Here is a 16,892-nt window from a genome sequence, read left to right on the forward strand (position 1 = left end):
TTGTTTGGGTAGTGTAGGTGGTTGTGCTGGGGTAAGTGTTTTCGGGTTTAGGGTAGTGCCGTGGTGTTTGTGTAGTATAGGGGTTTGTGCAGGGGGTAGATTTAGGGTTTAGGGTAGTGCCGTGGTGTTTGTGTAGTGTAGGGGGTTGTGCTGGGGTAAGTGTTTTAGGGTTTAGGGTTGTGCCGTGTTGTTTGGGTAGTGTAGGTGGTTGTGCTGGGGTAAGTGTTTTCGGGTTTAGGGTAGTGCCGTGGTGTTTGTGTAGTATAGGGGTTTGTGCAGGGGGTAGATTTAGGGTTTACAGTAGTGCAGTGGTGTTTGTGTTGTGTAGGGGTTTGTGCAGGGGGTGGGTTTAGGGTAGTGCCGTGGTGTTTGTGTAGTGTAGGGGGTCGTGCTGGGGTAAGTTTTTTAGGGTTTAGGGTTGTGCCGTGTTGTTTGTGTAGTGTAGGGAGTCGTGCTGGGGTAAGTCTTTTAGGGTTTAGGGTAGTGCCGTGGTGTTTGTGTAGTATAGGGGTTTGTGCAGGGGGTAGATTTAGGGTTTACAGTAGTGCAGTAGGGTAGTGCAGTGGTGTTTGTGTTGTGTAGGGGTTTGTGCAGGGGGTAGATTTAGGGTTTAGGGTAGTGCCGTGGTGTTTGTGTAGTGTAGGGGGTCGTGCTGGGGTAAGTTTTTTAGGGTTTAGGGTAGTGCCGTGGTGTTTGTGTAGTGTAGGGGGTCGTGCTGGGTGTAGTGTTTTAGGTTTTAGGGTAGTGCAGTGGTGTTTGGGTAGTGTACGTGGTCGTGCTGGGGTAAGTGTTTTAGGGTTTAGGGTAGTGCGGTAGGGTAGTGCTGAGGTGTTTGTGTAGTGTAGGGGGTCGTGCTGGGGTAAGTTTTTTAGGGATTAGGGTAGTGCCGTGGTGTTTGTGTAGTATAGGGGTTTGTGCAGGGGGTAGATTTAGGGTTTAGGGTAGTGCAGTAGGGTAGTGCAGTGGTGTTTGTGTTGTGTAGGGATTTGTGCAGGGGGTAGATTTAGGGTTTAGGGTAGTGCCATGGTGTTTGTGTAGTGTAGGGGGTTGTGCTGGGGTAAGTGTTTTAGGGTTTAGGGTTGTGCCGTGTTGTTTGGGTAGTGTAGGTGGTTGTGCTGGGGTAAGTGTTTTCGGGTTTAGGGTAGTGCCGTGGTGTTTGTGTAGTATAGGGGTTTGTGCAGGGGGTAGATTTAGGGTTTAGGGTAGTGCCGTGGTGTTTGTGTAGTGTAGGGGGTTGTGCTGGGGTAAGTGTTTTAGGGTTTAGGGTTGTGCCGTGTTGTTTGGGTAGTGTAGGTGGTTGCGCTGGGGTAAGTGTTTTCGGGTTTAGGGTAGTGCCGTGGTGTTTGTGTAGTATAGGGGTTTGTGCAGTGGGTAGATTTAAGGTTTATGGTAGTGCAGTGGTGTTTGTGTTGTGTAGGGGTTTGTGCAGGGGGTAGGTTTAGGGTAGTGCCGTGGTGTTTGTGTAGTGTAGGGGGTCGTGCTGGGGTAAGTTTTTTAGGGTTTAGGGTAGTGCAGTGGTGTTTGTGTAGTATAGGGGTTTGTGCAGGGGGTAGATTTAGGGTTTAGGGTAGTGCAGTAGGGTAGCGCAGTTGTGTTTGTGTGGTGTAGGGGTTTGTGCAGGGGGTAGATTTAGGGTTTACGGTAGTGCAGTGGTGTTTGTGTTGTGAAGGGGTTTGTGCAGGGGGTGGGTTAAGGGTAGTGCCGTGGTGTTTGTGTAGTGTAGGGGGTCGTGCTGGGGTAAGTTTTTTAGGGTTTAGGGTAGTGCAGTGGTGTTAGTGTAGTATAGGGGTTTGTGCAGGGGGTAGATTTAGGGTTTAGGGTAGTGCAGTAGGGTAGCGCAGTGGTGTTTGTGTGGTGTAGGGGTTTGTGCAGGGGGTAGATTTAGGGTTTAGGGTAGTGCAGTAGGGAAGTGCAGTGGTGTTTGTGTAGTGTAGGGGTTTGTGCAGGGGGTAGATTTAGGGTTTATGGTTTAGGGTAGTGCCGTGGTGTTTGTGTAGTTTAGGGGGTCGTGCTGGGGGTAGTGTTTTAGGTTTTAGGGTAGTGGAGTGGTGTTTGGGAAGTGTACGTGGTCGTGCTGGGGTAAGTGTTTTAGGGTTTAAGGTAGTGCGGTATGGTAGTGCTGAGGTGTTTGTGTAGTGTAGGGGATCGTGCTGGGGTAAGTGTTTTAGGGTTTAGGGTAGTGCCGTGGTGTTTGTGTAGTATAGGGGTTTGTGCAGGGGATAGATTTAGGGTTTAGGGTAGGGCAGTAGGGTAGTGCAGTGGTGTTTGTGTTGTGTAGGGGTTTGTGCAGGGGGTAGATTTAGGGTTTAGGGTAGTGCCGTGGTGTTTGTGTAGTGTAGGGGGTCGTGCTGGGGTAAGTGTTTTAGGGTTTAGGGTTGTGCCGTGTTGTTTGTGTAGTGTAGGGAGTCGTGCTGGGGTAAGTGTTTTAGGGTTTAGGGTAGTGCCGTGGTGTTTGTGTAGTATAGGGGTTTGTGCAGGGGGTAGATTTAGGGTTTACAGTAGTGCAGTAGGGTAGTGCAGTGGTGTTTGTGTTGTGTAGGGGTTTGTTCAGGGGGTAGATTTAGGGTTTAGGGTAGTGCCGTGGTGTTTGTGTAGTGTAGGGGGTCGTGCTGGGGTAAGTTTTTTAGGGTTTAGGGTAGGGCCGTGGTGTTTGTGTAGTGTAGGTGGTTGTGCTGGGGTAAGTGTTTTCGGGTTTAGGGTAGTGCTGTGGTGTTTGTGTAGTATAGGGGTTTGTGCAGGGGGTAGATTTAGGGTTTACAGTAGTGCAGTGGTGTTTGTGTTGTGTAGGGGTTTGTGCAGGGGGTGGGTTTAGGGTAGTGCCGTGGTGTTTGTGTAGTGTAGGGGGTCGTGCTGGGGTAAGTTTTTTAGAGTTTAGGGTTGTGCCGTGTTGTTTGTGTAGTGTAGGGAGTCGTGCTGGGGTAAGTGTTTTAGGGTTTAGGGTAGTGCCGTGGTGTTTGTGTAGTATAGGGGTTTGTGCAGGGGGTAGATTTAGGGTTTACAGTAGTGCAGTAGGGTAGTGCAGTGGTGTTTGTGTTGTGTAGGGGTTTGTGCAGGGGGTAGATTTAGGGTTTAGGGTAGTGCCGTGGTGTTTGTGTAGTGTAGGGGGTCGTGCTGGGGTAAGTTTTTTAGGGTTTAGGGTAGTGCCGTGGTGTTTGTGTAGTGTAGGGGGTCGTGCTGGGTGTAGTGTTTTAGGTTTTAGGGTAGTGCAGTGGTGTTTGGGTAGTGTACGTGGTCGTGCTGGGGTAAGTGTTTTAGGGTTTAGGGTAGTGCGGTAGGGTAATGCTGAGGTGTTTGTGTAGTGTAGGGGGTCGTGCTGGGGTAAGTTTTTTAGGGTTTAGGGTAGTGCCGTGGTGTTTGTGTAGTATAGGGGTTTGTGCAGGGGGTAGATTTAGGGTTTAGGGTAGTGCAGTAGGGTAGTGCAGTGGTGTTTGTGTTGTGTAGGGATTTGTGCAGGGGGTAGATTTAGGGTTTAGGGTAGTGCCATGGTGTTTGTGTAGTGTAGGGGGTTGTGCTGGGGTAAGTGTTTTAGCGTTTAGGGTTGTGCCGTGTTGTTTGGGTAGTGTAGGTGGTTGTGCTGGGGTAAGTGTTTTCGGGTTTAGGGTAGTGCCGTGGTGTTTGTGTAGTATAGGGGTTTGTGCAGGGGGTAGATTTAGGGTTTAGGGTAGTGCCGTGGTGTTTGTGTAGTGTAGGGGGTTGTGCTGGGGTAAGTGTTTTAGGGTTTAGGGTTGTGCCGTGTTGTTTGGGTAGTGTAGGTGGTTGCGCTGGGGTAAGTGTTTTCGGGTTTAGGGTAGTGCCGTGGTGTTTGTGTAGTATAGGGGTTTGTGCAGTGGGTAGATTTAGGGTTTACGGTAGTGCAGTGGTGTTTGTGTTGTGTAGGGGTTTGTGCAGGGGGTGGGTTTAGGGTAGTGCCGTGGTGTTTGTGTAGTGTAGGGGGTCGTGCTGGGGTAAGTTTTTTAGGGTTTAGGGTAGTGCAGTGGTGTTTGTGTAGTATAGGGGTTTGTGCAGGGGGTAGATTTAGGGTTTAGGGTAGTGCCGTGGTGTTTGTGTAGTGTAGGGTATCATGCTGGGGGTAGTGGTTTAGGGTTTAGGGTAGTGCAGTGGTGTTTGGGTAGTGTAGGTGGTCGCGCTGAGGTAAGTGTTTTTGGGTTCAGGGTAGTGCAGTGGTGTTTGGGTAGTGTAGGTGGTCGTGCTGAGGTAAGTGTTTTAGGGTTTAGGGTAGTGCCGTGGTGTTTGGGAAGTGTAGGTGGTCGTGCTGGGGTAAGTGTTTTAGGGTTTAGGGTAGTGCCGTTTTGTTTGGGTAGTGTGGGTGGTTGTGTTGGGGTAAGTGTTTTAGGGTTTAGGGTAGTGCTGTGGTGTTTGTGTAGTGTAGGGAGTCGTGCTGGGGTAAGTTTTTTAGGGTTTAGGGTAGTGCCGTGGTGTTTGTGTATTATAGGGGTTTGTGCAGGGGGTAGATTTAGGGTTTAGGGTAGTGCAGTAGGGTAGTGCAGTGGTGTTTGTGTTGTGTAGAGATTTGTGCAGGGGGTAGATTTAGGGTTTAGGGTAGTGCCGTGGTGTTTGTTTAGTGTAGGGGGTTGTGCTGGGGTAAGTGTTTTAGGGTTTAGGGTTGTGCCGTGTTGTTTGGGTAGTGTAGGTGGTTGTGCTGGGGTAAGTGTTTTCGGGTTTAGGGTAGTGCCGTGGTGTTTGTGTAGTATAGGGGTTTGTGCAGGGGGTAGATTTAGGGTTTACGGTAGTGCAGTGGTGTTTGTGTTGTGTAGGGGTTAGTGCAGGGGGTGGGTTTAGGGTAGTGCCGTGGTGTTTGTGTAGTGTTGGGGGGTCGTGCTGGGGTAAGTTTTTTAGGGTTTAGGGTAGTGCAGTGGTGTTTGTGTAGTGTAGGGGTTTGTGCAGGGGGTAGATTTAGGGTTTAGGGTAGTGCAGTAGGGTAGCGCAGTTGTGTTTGTGTGGTGTAGGGGTTTGTGCAGGGGGTAGATTTAGGGTTTACGGTAGTGCAGTGGTGTTTGTGTTGTGTAGGGGTTTGTGCAGGGGGTGGGTTTAGGGTAGTGCCGTGGTGTTTGTGTAGTGTAGGGGGTCGTGCTGGGGTAAGTTTTTTAGGGTTTAGGGTAGTGCAGTGGTGTTTGTGTAGTATAGGGGTTTGTGCAGGGGGTAGATTTAGGGTTTAGGGTAGTGCAGTAGTGTAGCGCAGTGGTGTTTGTGTGGTGTAGGGGTTTGTGCAGGGGGTAGATTTAGGGTTTAGGGTAGTGCAGTAGGGAAGTGCAGTGGTGTTTGTGTAGTGTAGGGGTTTGTGCAGGGGGTAGATTTAGGGTTTAGGGTTTAGGGTAGTGCCGTGGTGTTTGTGTAGTTTAGGGGGTCGTGCTGGGGGTAGTGTTTTAGGGTTTAAGGTAGTGCGGTAGGGTAGTGCTGAGGTGTTTGTGTAGTGTAGGGGATCGTGCTGGGGTAAGTGTTTTAGGGTTTAGGGTAGTGCCGTGGTGTTTGTGTAGTATAGGGGTTTGTGCAGGGGATAGATTTAGGGTTTAGGGTAGGGCAGTAGGGTAGTGCAGTGGTGTTTGTGTTGTGTAGGGGTTTGTGCAGGGGGTAGATTTAGGGTTTAGGGTAGTGCCGTGGTGTTTGTGTTATGTAGGGGGTCGTGCTGGGGTAAGTGTTTTAGGGTTTAGGGTTGTGCCGTGTTGTTTGTGTAGTGTAGGGAGTCGTGCTAGGGTAAGTGTTTTAGGGTTTAGGGTAGTGCCGTGGTGTTTGTGTAGTATAGGGGTTTGTGCAGGGGGTAGATTTAGGGTTTACAGTAGTGCAGTAGGGTAGTGCAGTGGTGTTTGTGTTGTGTAGGGGTTTGTGCAGGGGGTAGATTTAGGGTTTAGGGTAGTGCCGTGGTGTGTGTGTAGTGTAGGGGTTCGTGCTGGGTGTAGTGTTTTAGGTTTTAGGGTAGTGCAGTGGTGTTTGGGTAGTGTACGTGGTCTTGCTGGGGTAAGTGTTTTAGGGTTTAGGGTAGTGCGGTAGGGTAGTGCTGAGGTGTTTGTGTAGTGTAGGGGGTCGTGCTGGGGTAAGTTTTTTAGGGTTTAGGGTAGTGCCGGGGTGTTTGTGTAGTATAGGGGTTTGTGCAGGGGGTAGATTTAGGGTTTAGGGTAGTGCAGTAGGGTAGTTCAGTGGTGTTTGTGTTGTGTAGGGATTTGTGCAGGGGGTAGATTTAGGGTTTAGGGTAGTGCCGTGGTGTTTGTGTAGTGTAGGGGTTGTGCTGGGGTAAGTGTTTTAGGGTTTAGGGTTGTGCCGTGTTGTTTGGGTAGTGTAGGTGGTTGTGCTGGGGTAAGTGTTTTCGGGTTTAGGGTAGTGCCGTGGTGTTTGTGTAGTATAGGGGTTTGTGCAGGGGGTAGATTTAGGGTTTAGGGTAGTGCCGTGGTGTTTGTGTAGTGTAGGGGGTTGTGCTGGGGTAAGTGTTTTAGGGTTTAGGGTTGTGCCGTGTTGTTTGGGTAGTTTAGGTGGTTGTGCTGGGGTAAGTGTTTTCGGGTTTAGGGTAGTGCCGTGGTGTTTGTGTAGTATAGGGGTTTGTGCAGGGGGTAGATTTAGGGTTTACAGTAGTGCAGTGGTGTTTGTGTTGTGTAGGGGTTTGTGCAGGGGGTGGGTTTAGGGTAGTGCCGTGGTGTTTGTGTAGTGTAGGGGGTCGTGCTGGGGTAAGTTTTTTAGGGTTTAGGGTTGTGCCGTGTTGTTTGTGTAGTGTAGGGAGTCGTGCTGGGGTAAGTGTTTTAGGGTTTAGGGTAGTGCCGTGGTGTTTGTGTAGTATAGGGGTTTGTGCAGGGGGTAGATTTAGGGTTTACAGTAGTGCAGTAGGGTAGTGCAGTGGTGTTTGTGTTGTGTAGGGGTTTGTGCAGGGGGTAGATTTAGGGTTTAGGGTAGTGCCGTGGTGTTTGTGTAGTGTAGGGGGTCGTGCTGGGGTAAGTTTTTTAGGGTTTAGGGTAGTGCCGTGGTGTTTGTGTAGTGTAGGGGGTCGTGCTGGGTGTAGTGTTTTAGGTTTTAGGGTAGTGCAGTGGTGTTTGGGTAGTGTACGTGGTCGTGCTGGGGTAAGTGTTTTAGGGTTTAGGGTAGTGCGGTAGGGTAGTGCTGAGGTGTTTGTGTAGTGTAGGGGGTCGTGCTGGGGTACGTTTTTTAGGGTTTAGGGTAGTGCCGTGGTGTTTGTGTAGTATAGGGGTTTGTGCAGGGGGTAGATTTAGGGTTTTGGGTAGTGCAGTAGGGTAGTGCAGTGGTGTTTGTGTTGTGTAGGGATTTGTGCAGGGGGTAGATTTAGGGTTTAGGGTAGTGCCATGGTGTTTGTGTAGTGTAGGGGGTTGTGCTGGGGTAAGTGTTTTAGGGTTTAGGGTTTTGCCGTGTTGTTTGGGTAGTGTAGGTGGTTGTGCTGGGGTAAGTGTTTTCGGGTTTAGGGTAGTGCCGTGGTGTTTGTGTAGTATAGGGGTTTGTGCAGGGGGTAGATTTAGGGTTTAGGGTAGTGCCGTGGTGTTTGTGTAGTGTAGGGGGTTGTGCTGGGGTAAGTGTTTTAGGGTTTAGGGTTGTGCCGTGTTGTTTGGGTAGTGTAGGTGGTTGCGCTGGGGTAAGTGTTTTCGGGTTTAGGGTAGTGCCGTGGTGTTTGTGTAGTATAGGGGTTTGTGCAGTGGGTAGATTTAGGGTTTATGGTAGTGCAGTGGTGTTTGTGTTGTGTAGGGGTTTGTGCAGGGGGTGGGTTTAGGGTAGTGCCGTGGTGTTTGTGTAGTGTAGGGGGTCGTGCTGGGGTAAGTTTTTTAGGGTTTAGGGTAGTGCAGTGGTGTTTGTGTAGTATAGGGGTTTGTGCAGGGGGTAGATTTAGGGTTTAGGGTAGTGCAGTAGGGTAGCGCAGTTGTGTTTGTGTGGTGTAGGGGTTTGTGCAGGGGGTAGATTTAGGGTTTACGGTAGTGCAGTGGTGTTTGTGTTGTGAAGGGGTTTGTGCAGGGGGTGGGTTTAGGGTAGTGCCGTGGTGTTTGTGTAGTGTAGGGGGTCGTGCTGGGGTAAGTTTTTTAAGGTTTAGGGTAGTGCAGTGGTGTTAGTGTAGTATAGGGGTTTGTGCAGGGGGTAGATTTAGGGTTTAGGGTAGTGCAGTAGGGTAGCGCAGTGGTGTTTGTGTGGTGTAGGGGTTTGTGCAGGGGATAGATTTAGGGTTTAGGGTAGTGCAGTAGGGAAGTGCAGTGGTGTTTGTGTAGTGTAGGGGTTTGTGCAGGGGGTAGATTTAGGGTTTATGGTTTAGGGTAGTGCCGTGGTGTTTGTGTAGTTTAGGGGGTCGTGCTGGGGGTAGTGTTTTAGGTTTTAGGGTAGTGGAGTGGTGTTTGGGAAGTGTACGTGGTCGTGCTGGGGTAAGTGTTTTAGGGTTTAAGGTAGTGCGGTATGGTAGTGCTGAGGTGTTTGTGTAGTGTAGGGGATCGTGCTGGGGTAAGTGTTTTAGGGTTTAGGGTAGTGCCGTGGTGTTTGTGTAGTATAGGGGTTTGTGCAGGGGATAGATTTAGGGTTTAGGGTAGGGCAGTAGGGTAGTGCAGTGGTGTTTGTGTTGTGTAGGGGTTTGTGCAGGGGGTAGATTTAGGGTTTAGGGTAGTGCCGTGGTGTTTGTGTAGTGTAGGGGGTTGTGCTGGGGTAAGTGTTTTAGGGTTTAGGGTTGTGCCGTGTTGTTTGTGTAGTGTAGGGAGTCGTGCTGGGGTAAGTGTTTTAGGGTTTAGGGTAGTGCCGTGGTGTTTGTGTAGTATAGGGGTTTGTGCAGGGGGTAGATTTAGGGTTTACAGTAGTGCATTAGGGTAGTGCAGTGGTGTTTGTGTTGTGTAGGGGTTTGTTCAGGGGGTAGATTTAGGGTTTAGGGTAGTGCCGTGGTGTTTGTGTAGTGTAGGGGGTCGTGCTGGGGTAAGTTTTTTAGGGTTTAGGGTAGTGCCGTGGTGTTTGTGTAGTGTAGGTGGTTGTGCTGGGGTAAGTGTTTTCGGGTTTAGGGTAGTGCCGTGGTGTTTGTGTAGTATAGGGGTTTGTGCAGGGGGTAGATTTAGGGTTTACAGTAGTGCAGTGGTGTTTGTGTTGTGTAGGGGTTTGTGCAGGGGGTGGGTTTAGGGTAGTGCCGTGGTGTTTGTGTAGTGTAGGGGGTCGTGCTGGGGTAAGTTTTTTAGAGTTTAGGGTTGTGCCGTGTTGTTTGTGTAGTGTAGGGAGTCGTGCTGGGGTAAGTGTTTTAGGGTTTAGGGTAGTGCCGTGGTGTTTGTGTAGTATAGGGGTTTGTGCAGGGGGTAGATTTAGGGTTTACAGTAGTGCAGTAGGGTAGTGCAGTGGTGTTTGTGTTGTGTAGGGGTTTGTGCAGGGGGTAGATTTAGGGTTTAAGGTAGTGCCGTGGTGTTTGTGTAGTGTAGGGGGTCGTGCTGGGGTAAGTGTTTTAGGGTTTAGGGTAGTGCCGTGGTGTTTGTGTGGTATAGGGGTTTGTGCAGGGGTAGATTTAGGGTTTCGGGTAGTGCAGTAGGGAAGTGCAGTGGTGTTTGTGTAGTGTAGGGGTTTGTGCAGGGGGTAGATTTAGGGTTTAGGGTAGTGCAGTAGGGTAGTGCAGTGGTGTTTGTGTTGTGTAGGGGTTTGTGCAGGGGGTAGATTTAGGGTAGTGCAGTGGGGAAGTGCAGTGGTGTTTGGGTAGTGTAGGTGGTCATGCTGAGGTAAGTGTTTTAGGGTTGAGGGTAGTGCCGTGGTGTTTGGGAAGTGTAGGTGGTCGTGCTGGGGTAAGTGTTTTAGGGTTTAGGGTAGTGCCGTGTTGTTTGGGTAGTGTAGGTGGTTGTGCTGGGGTAAGTGTTTTAGGGTTTAGGGCAGTGCCGTGGTGTTTGTGTAGTGTAGGGAGTCGTGCTGGGGTAAGTGTTTTAGTGTTTAGAGTAGTGCCGTGGTGTTTGTGTAGTGTAGGGGGTTGTGCTGGGGGTAGTGTTTTAGGGTTTAGGGTAGTGCAGTGGTGTTTGGGTAGTGTAGGTGGTCGTGCTGAGGTAAGTGTTTTTGGGTTTAGGGTAGTGCAGTGGTGTTTGGGTAGTGTAGGTGGTCATGCTGAGGTAAGTGTTTTAGGGTTGAGGGTAGTGCCGTGGTGTTTGGGAAGTGTAGGTGGTCGTGCTGGGGTAAGTGTTTTAGGGTTTAGGGTAGTGCCGTGTTGTTTGGGTAGTGTAGGTGGTTGTGCTGGGGTAAGTGTTTTAGGGTTTAGGGCAGTGCCGTGGTGTTTGTGTAGTGTAGGGAGTCGTGCTGGGGTAAGTGTTTTAGGGTTTAGGGTAGTGCCGTGGTGTTTGTGTAGTATAGGGGTTTGTGCAGGGGGTAGATTTAGGGTTTAGGGTAGTGCAGTAGGGTAGTGCAGTGGTGTTTGTGTTGTGTAGGGATTTGTGCAGGGGGTAGATTTAGGGATTAGGGTAGTGTTGTTGTGTTTGTGTAGTGTAGGGGGTCGTGCTGGGGTAAGTGTTTTAGGGTTTAGAGTTGTGCCGTGTTGTTTGGATAGTTTAGGTGGTTGTGCTGGGGGTAGATTTAGGGTTTACGGTAGTGCAGTAGGGTAGTGCAGTGGTGTTTGTGTTGTGTAGGGGTTTGTGCAGGGGTAGATTTAGGGTTTAGGGTAGTGTTGTGGTGTTTGTGTAGTGTAGGGGTCGTGCTGGGGTAAGTTTTTTAGGGTTTAGGGTAGTGCAGTGGTGTTTGTGTAGTATAGGGGTTTGTGCAGGGGGTAGATTTAGGGTTTAGGGTAGTGCAGTAGGGAAGTGCAGTGGTGTTTGTGTAAAGTAGGGGTTTGTGCAGGGGGTAGATTTAGGGTTTAGGGTAGTGCCGTGGTGTTTGTGTAGTGTAGGGGTTGTGCTGGGGGTAGTGTTTTAGGTTTTAGGGTAGTACAGTGGTGTTTGGGTAGTGTACGTGGTCGTACTGGGGTAAGTGTTTTAGGGATTAGGGTAGTGCGGTAGGGTAGTGCTGAGGTGTTTGTGTAGTGTAGGCAGTCGCGCTGGGGTAAGTGTTTTAGGGTTTAGGGTAGTGCTGTAGTGTTTGTGTAGTATAGGGGTTTGTGCAGGGGGTAGATTTAGGAATTACGGTAGTGCAGTAGGGTAGTGCAGTGGTGTTTGTGTTGTGTAGGGGTTTGTGCAGGGGGTAGATTTAGGGTTTAGGGTAGTGCCGTGGTGTTTGTGTAGTGTAGGGGGTCGTGCTGGGGTAGTGTTTTAGGGTAGTGCAGTGGTGTTTGGGTAGAGTACATGGTCGTGCTGGGGTAAGTGTTTTAGGGTTTAGGGTAGTGCGGTAGGGTAGTGCTGAGGTGTTTGTGTAGTGTAGGGGGTCGTGCTGGGGTAAGTGTTTTAGGGTTTAGGGTAGTGCAGTGGTGTTTGTGTAGTGTAGGGGTTTGTGTAGTTGGTAGATTTAGGGTTTAGGGTAGTGCAGTGGTGTTTGTGTGGTGTAGGGTTTTGTGCAGGAGGTAGATTTAGGGTTTAGGGTAGTGCAGTAGCATAGTGCAGTGGTGTTTGTGTGGTGTAGGGGTGTTAGCAGGGGTTAGATTTAGGGTTTAGGGTAGCGCAGCAGGGTTGTGCCGTGGTGTTTGTGTAGTATAGTGCGTCGTGTTGGGGGTAGTGTTTTAGGGGTTAGGGTAGTGCAGTGGTGTTTGGGTAGTGTAGGTGGTCGTGCTGGGGTAAGTGTTTTAGTGTTTAGAGTAGTGCAGTGGTGTTTGCGTAGTGTAGGTGGTTGTGCTGAGGTAAGTGTTTTTGGGTTTAGGGTAGTGCAGTGGTGTTTGGGTAGTGTAGGTGGTCGTGCTGAGGTAAGTGTTTTAGGGTTGAGGGTAGTGCTGTGGTGTTTGGGAAGTGTAGGTGGTCGTGCTGGGGTAAGTGTTTTAGGGTTTAGGGTAGTGCCGTGTTGTTTGGGTAGTGTAGGTGGTTGTGCTGAGGTAAGTGTTTTAGGGTTTAGGGCAGTGCCGTGGTGTTTGTGTAGTGTAGGGAGTCATGCTGGGGTAAGTGTTTTAGGGTTTAGGGTAGTGCTGTGGTGTTTGTGTAGTATAGGGGTTTGTGCAGGAGGTAGATTTAGGGTTTAGGGTAGTGCAGTAGGGTAGTGCAGTGGTGTTTGTGTTGTGTAGGGATTTGTGCAGGGGGTAGATTTAGGGTTTAGGGTAGTGCTGTGGTGTTTGTGTAGTGTAGGGGGTCGTGCTGGGGTAAGTGTTTTAGGGTTTAGAGTTGTGCTGTGTTGTTTGGGTAGTGTAGGTGGTTGTGCTGGGGGTAGATTTAGGGTTTACGGTAGTGCAGTAGGGTAGTGCAGTGGTGTTTGTGTTGTGTAGGGGTTTGTGCAGGGGGTAGATTTAGGGTTTAGGGTAGTGTTGTGGTGTTTGTGTAGTGTAGGGGGTCGTGCTGGGGTAAGTTTTTTAGGGTTTTGGGTAGTGCAGTGGTGTTTGTGTAGTATAGGGGTTTGTGCAGGGGGTAGATTTAGGGTTTAGGGTAGTGCAGTAGGGTAGCGCAGTGGTGTTTGTGTGGTATAGGGGTTTGTGCAGGGGTAGATTTAGGGTTTCGGGTAGTGCAGTAGGGAAGTGCAGTGGTGTTTGTGTAGTGTAGGGGTTTGTGCAGGGGGTAGATTTAGGGTTTAGGGTAGTGCAGTAGGGTAGTGCAGTGGTGTTTGTGTTGTGTAGGGGTTTGTGCAGGGGGTAGATTTAGGGTAGTGCAGTGGGGAAGTGCAGTGGTGTTTGTGTAGTGTAGGGGTTTGTGCCGGGGGTAGATTTATGGTTTAGGGTAGTGCCGTGGTGTTTGTGTAGTGTAGGGGTCGTGCTAGGGGTAGTGTTTTAGGTTTTAGGGTAGTGCAGTGGTGTTTGGGTAGTGTACATGGTCGTGCTGGGGTAAGTGTTTTAGGGCTTAGGGTAGTGCGGTAGGGTAGTGCTGAGGTGTTTGTGTAGTGTAGGGGGTCGTGCTGGGGTAAGTGTTTTAGGGTTTAGGGTAGTGCAGTGGTGTTTGTGTAGTGTAGGGGTTTGTGTAGTTGGTAGATTTAGGGTTTAGGGTAGTGCAGTAGGGTAGTGCAGTGGTGTTTGTGTGGTGTAAGGGGCTGTGCTTGTGGTAGATGTAGGGTTTAGGGTAGTGCAGTAGGGAAGTGCAGTGGTGTTTGTGTAGTGTAGGGGTTTGTGCAGGGGGTAGATTTAGGGTTTAGGGTAGTGCAGTAGGGTAGGGCAGCGGTGTTTGTGTTGTGTAGGGATTTGTGCAGGGGGTAGATTTAGGGTTTAGGGTAGTGCCGTGGTGTTTGTGTAGTGTAGGGGGTCGTACTGGGGTAAGTGTTTTAGGGTTTAGAGTTGTGCTGTGTTGTTTGGGTAGTGTAGGTGGTTGTGCTGGGGTAAGTGTTTTCGGGTTTAGGGTAGTGTTGTGGTGTTTGTGTAGTATAGGGGTTTGTGCAGGGGGTAGATTTAGGGTTTACGGTAGTGCAGTAGGTTAGTGCAGTGGTGTTTGTGTTGTGTAGGGGTTTGTGCAGGGGGTAGATTTAGGGTTTAGGGTAGTGCCGTGGTGTTTGTGTAGTGTAGGGTTCGTGCTGGGGGTAGTGTTTTAGGGTTTAGGGTAGTGCAGTGGTGTTTGGGTAGTGTAGGTGGTCATGCTGGGGTAAGTGTTTTAGGGTTTAGGGTAGTGCCGTGGTGTTTGTGTAGTGTAGGGGTCGTGCTGGGGGTAGTGTTTTATGGTTTAGGGTAGTGCAGTGGTGTTTGGTTAGTGTAGGTGGTAGTTGTGGGGTAAGTGTTTTAGGGTTTAGGGTAGTGCCGTGGTGTTTGTGTAGTGTAGGCGTTTGTGCAGGGGGTAGATTTAGTGTTTAGGTTAGTTCAGTAGGGTAGTGCAGTGGTGTTTGTGTGTTGTAAGGGGTCGTGCTGGGGGTAGATGTAGGGTTTAGGGTAGTGCCGTGGTGTTTGTGTAGTGTAGGGGGTCGTGCTGGGGGTAGTGTTTTAGGGTTTAGGGCAGTGCAGTGGTGTTTGGGTATTGTAGGTGGTCATGCTGGGGTAAGTGTTTAAGGGTAGTGCTGTGGTGTTTGTGTAGTATAGGGGGTTGTGCTGGGGTAAGTGTTTTAGGGTTTTGGGTAGTGCAGTGGTGTTTAGGTAGTGTAGGTGGTTGTGCTGGCGTAAGGGTTTTAGGGTTTAGGGTAGTGCCGTGGTGTTTGTGTAGTGTAGGGAGTCGTGCTGGGTTAGGTGTTTTAGGGTTTAGGGTAGTGCCGTGGTGTTTGTGTAGTGTAGGGGTTTGTGCAGGGGGGTAGATTTAGGGTTTAGGGTAGTGCAGTAGGGAAGTGCAGTGGTGTTTGTGTCGTGTAGGTTTTTGTGCAGGGGGTAGATTTAGGGTAGTGCCGTGGTGTTTGTGTAGTGTAGGGGGTTGTGCTGGGATAAGTGTTTTAGGGTTTAGTGTAGTGCCGTGGTGATTGTGTAGTGTAGGGGTTTATACAGGGAGTAGATTTAGGGATTAGGGTAGTGCAGTAGGGTAGTGCAGTGGTGTTTGTGTGGTGTAGGGGTTTGTGCAGGGGTAGATTTAGGGTTTAGGGTAGTGCAGTAGGGTAGTGCAGTGGTGTTTGTGTGGTGTAGGGGGTCGTGCTGGGGGTAGATGAAGGGTTTAGGGTAGTGCCGTGGTATTTGTGTAGTGTAGGGGGTCATGCTGGGGATAGTGTTTTAGGGTTTAGGGAAGTGCAATGGTGTTTGGGTAGTGTTGGTGGTGGTGCTGGGATAAGTGTTTTAGGGTTTAGGGTAGTGCTGTGATGTTTGTGTAGTGTAGGTGGTCGTGCTGGGGTAAGTGATTTAGGGATTAGGTTAGTGCAGTAGGGTAGTGCAGTTGTGTTTGTGTAGCGTAGGGGGTCATGCTCGGGTAGTGTTTCAGGGTTTAGGGTAGTGCAGTGAAGTTTGGGTGCTGTAGGTGGTCGTGCTGGGATAAGTGTTTTAGGGTTTAGGGTAGTGCCGTGGTGTTTGGGTAGTGTAGGTGGTCGTGCTGGGGTAAGTGTTTTAGGGTTTAGGGTAGTGCCGTGGTGTTTGTGTAGTGTCAGGGGTCGTGCTGGGGGTAGTGTTTTAGGGTTTAGGGTAGTGCCGTGGTGTTTGGGTAGTGTAGGTGGTCGTGCTGGGATAAGTGTTTTAGAGTTTAAGGTAGTGCTGTTTTGTTTGGGTAGTGTAGGTGGTCGTGCTGGGGTAAGTATTTTAGGGATTAGGTTAGTGCAGTGGTGTTTGTGTAGTGTAGGGGGTTTGTGCAGGGGGAAGATTTAGGGTTTAGGGTAGTGCAGTAGGGTAGTGCAGTGGTGTTTGTGTGGTGTAGGGGGTTGTGCACGGGGTAGATTTAGGGTTTAGGGTAGTGCAGTAGGGTAGTGCAGTGGTGTTTGTGTGGTGTTAGGGTTTGTGCAGGGGGTAGATTTAGGGTTTAGGGTAGTGCCGTGGTGTTTGTGTAGTGTAGGGGGTCATGCTGGGGGTAGTGGTTTAGGGTAGTGCAGTGGTGTTTGGGTAGTGTTGGTGGTCGTGCTGGGGTAAGTGTTTTAGGGTAGTGCCGTGGTGTTTGTGTAGTGTAGGGGGTCGTGCTGGTGTAAGTGTTTTAGGGTTTAGGGTAGTGCTGTGGTGTTTGTGTAGTGTAGGGGGTTGTGCTGGGGGTAGTGTTTTTGGGTTTAGGGTAGTGCAGTGGTGTTTGGGTAGTGTAGGTGGTAGTTCTGGGGTAAGTGTTTTAGGGTTTAGGGTAGTGATGTGGTGTTTGTGTAGTGTAGGGGTTTGTGCAGGGGGTAGATTTAGGGTTTAGGGTAGTGCAGTAGGGTAGTGCAGTGGTGTTTGTGTGGTGTAGGGATTTGTGCAGGGGGTATATTTAGGGTTTAGGGGAGCGCAGCAGGGTTGTGCCGTGGTGTTTGTGTAGTGTAGGTTTTTGTGCAGGAGGTAGATTTAGGGTAGTGCAGTGGTGTTTGGGTAGTGTAGGTGGACGTGCTGAGGTAAGTGTTTTAGGGTTTAGGGTAGTGCCGTGGTGTTTGTATAGTATAGGGGTTTGTGCAGGGGGTAGATTTAGGGTTTAGGGTAGTGCAGTAGGGTAGTGCAGTGGTGTTTGTGTTGTGTAGGGATTTTTGCAGGGGGTAGATTTAGGGTTTAGGGTAGTGCCGTGGTGATTGTGTAGTGTAGGGGGTTGTGCTGGGGTAAGTGTTTTAGGGTTTAGGGTTGTGCCGTGTTGTTTGGGTAGTGTAGGTGGTTGTGCTGGGGTAAGTGTTTTCAGGTTTAGGGTAGTGCCGTGGTGTTTGTGTAGTGTAGGGGGTCGTGCTGGGGTAAGTGTTTTAGGGTTTAGGGCAGTGCAGTGGTGTTTGTGTAGTATAGGGGTTTGTGCAGGGGGAAGATTTAGGGTTTAGGGTAGTGCAGTAGGGTAGTGCAGTGGTGTTTGTGTGGTGTAGGGATTTGTGCACAGGGTAGATTTAGGGTTTAGGGTAGTGCAGTAGGGTAGTGCAGTGGTGTTTGTGTGGTGTTAGGGTTTGTGCAGGGGGTAGATTTAGGGTTTAGGGTAGTGCCGTGGTGTTTGTGTAGTGTAGGGGGTCGTGCTGGGGGTAGTGGTTTAGGGTAGTGCAGTGGTGTTTGGGTAGTGTTGGTGGTCGTGCTGGGGTAAGTGTTTTAGGGTAGTGCTGTGGTGTTTGTGTAGTGTAGGGGGTCGTGCTGGTGTAAGTGTTTTAGGGTTTAAGGTAGTGCTGTGGTGTTTGTGTAGTGTAGGGGGTCGTGCTGGGGGTAGTGTTTTTGGGTTTAGGGTAGTGCAGTGGTGTTTGGGTAGTGTAGGTGGTAGTTCTGGGGTAAGTGTTTTAGGGTTTAGGGTAGTGCCTTGGTGTTTGTGTAGTGTAGGGGTTTGTGCAGGGGTTAGATTTAGGGTTTAGGGTAGTGCAGTAGGGTAGTGCAGTGGTGTTTGTGTGGTGTAGGGATTTGTGCAGGGGGTAGATTTAGGGTTTAGGGTAGCGCAGCAGGGTTGTGCCGTGGTGTTTGTGTAGTG

The sequence above is a fragment of the Triturus cristatus genome, chromosome 1_1, assembly GCF_964204655.1.
Source record: "Triturus cristatus chromosome 1_1, aTriCri1.1, whole genome shotgun sequence".
NCBI classification, from domain to species: domain Eukaryota; kingdom Metazoa; phylum Chordata; class Amphibia; order Caudata; family Salamandridae; genus Triturus; species Triturus cristatus.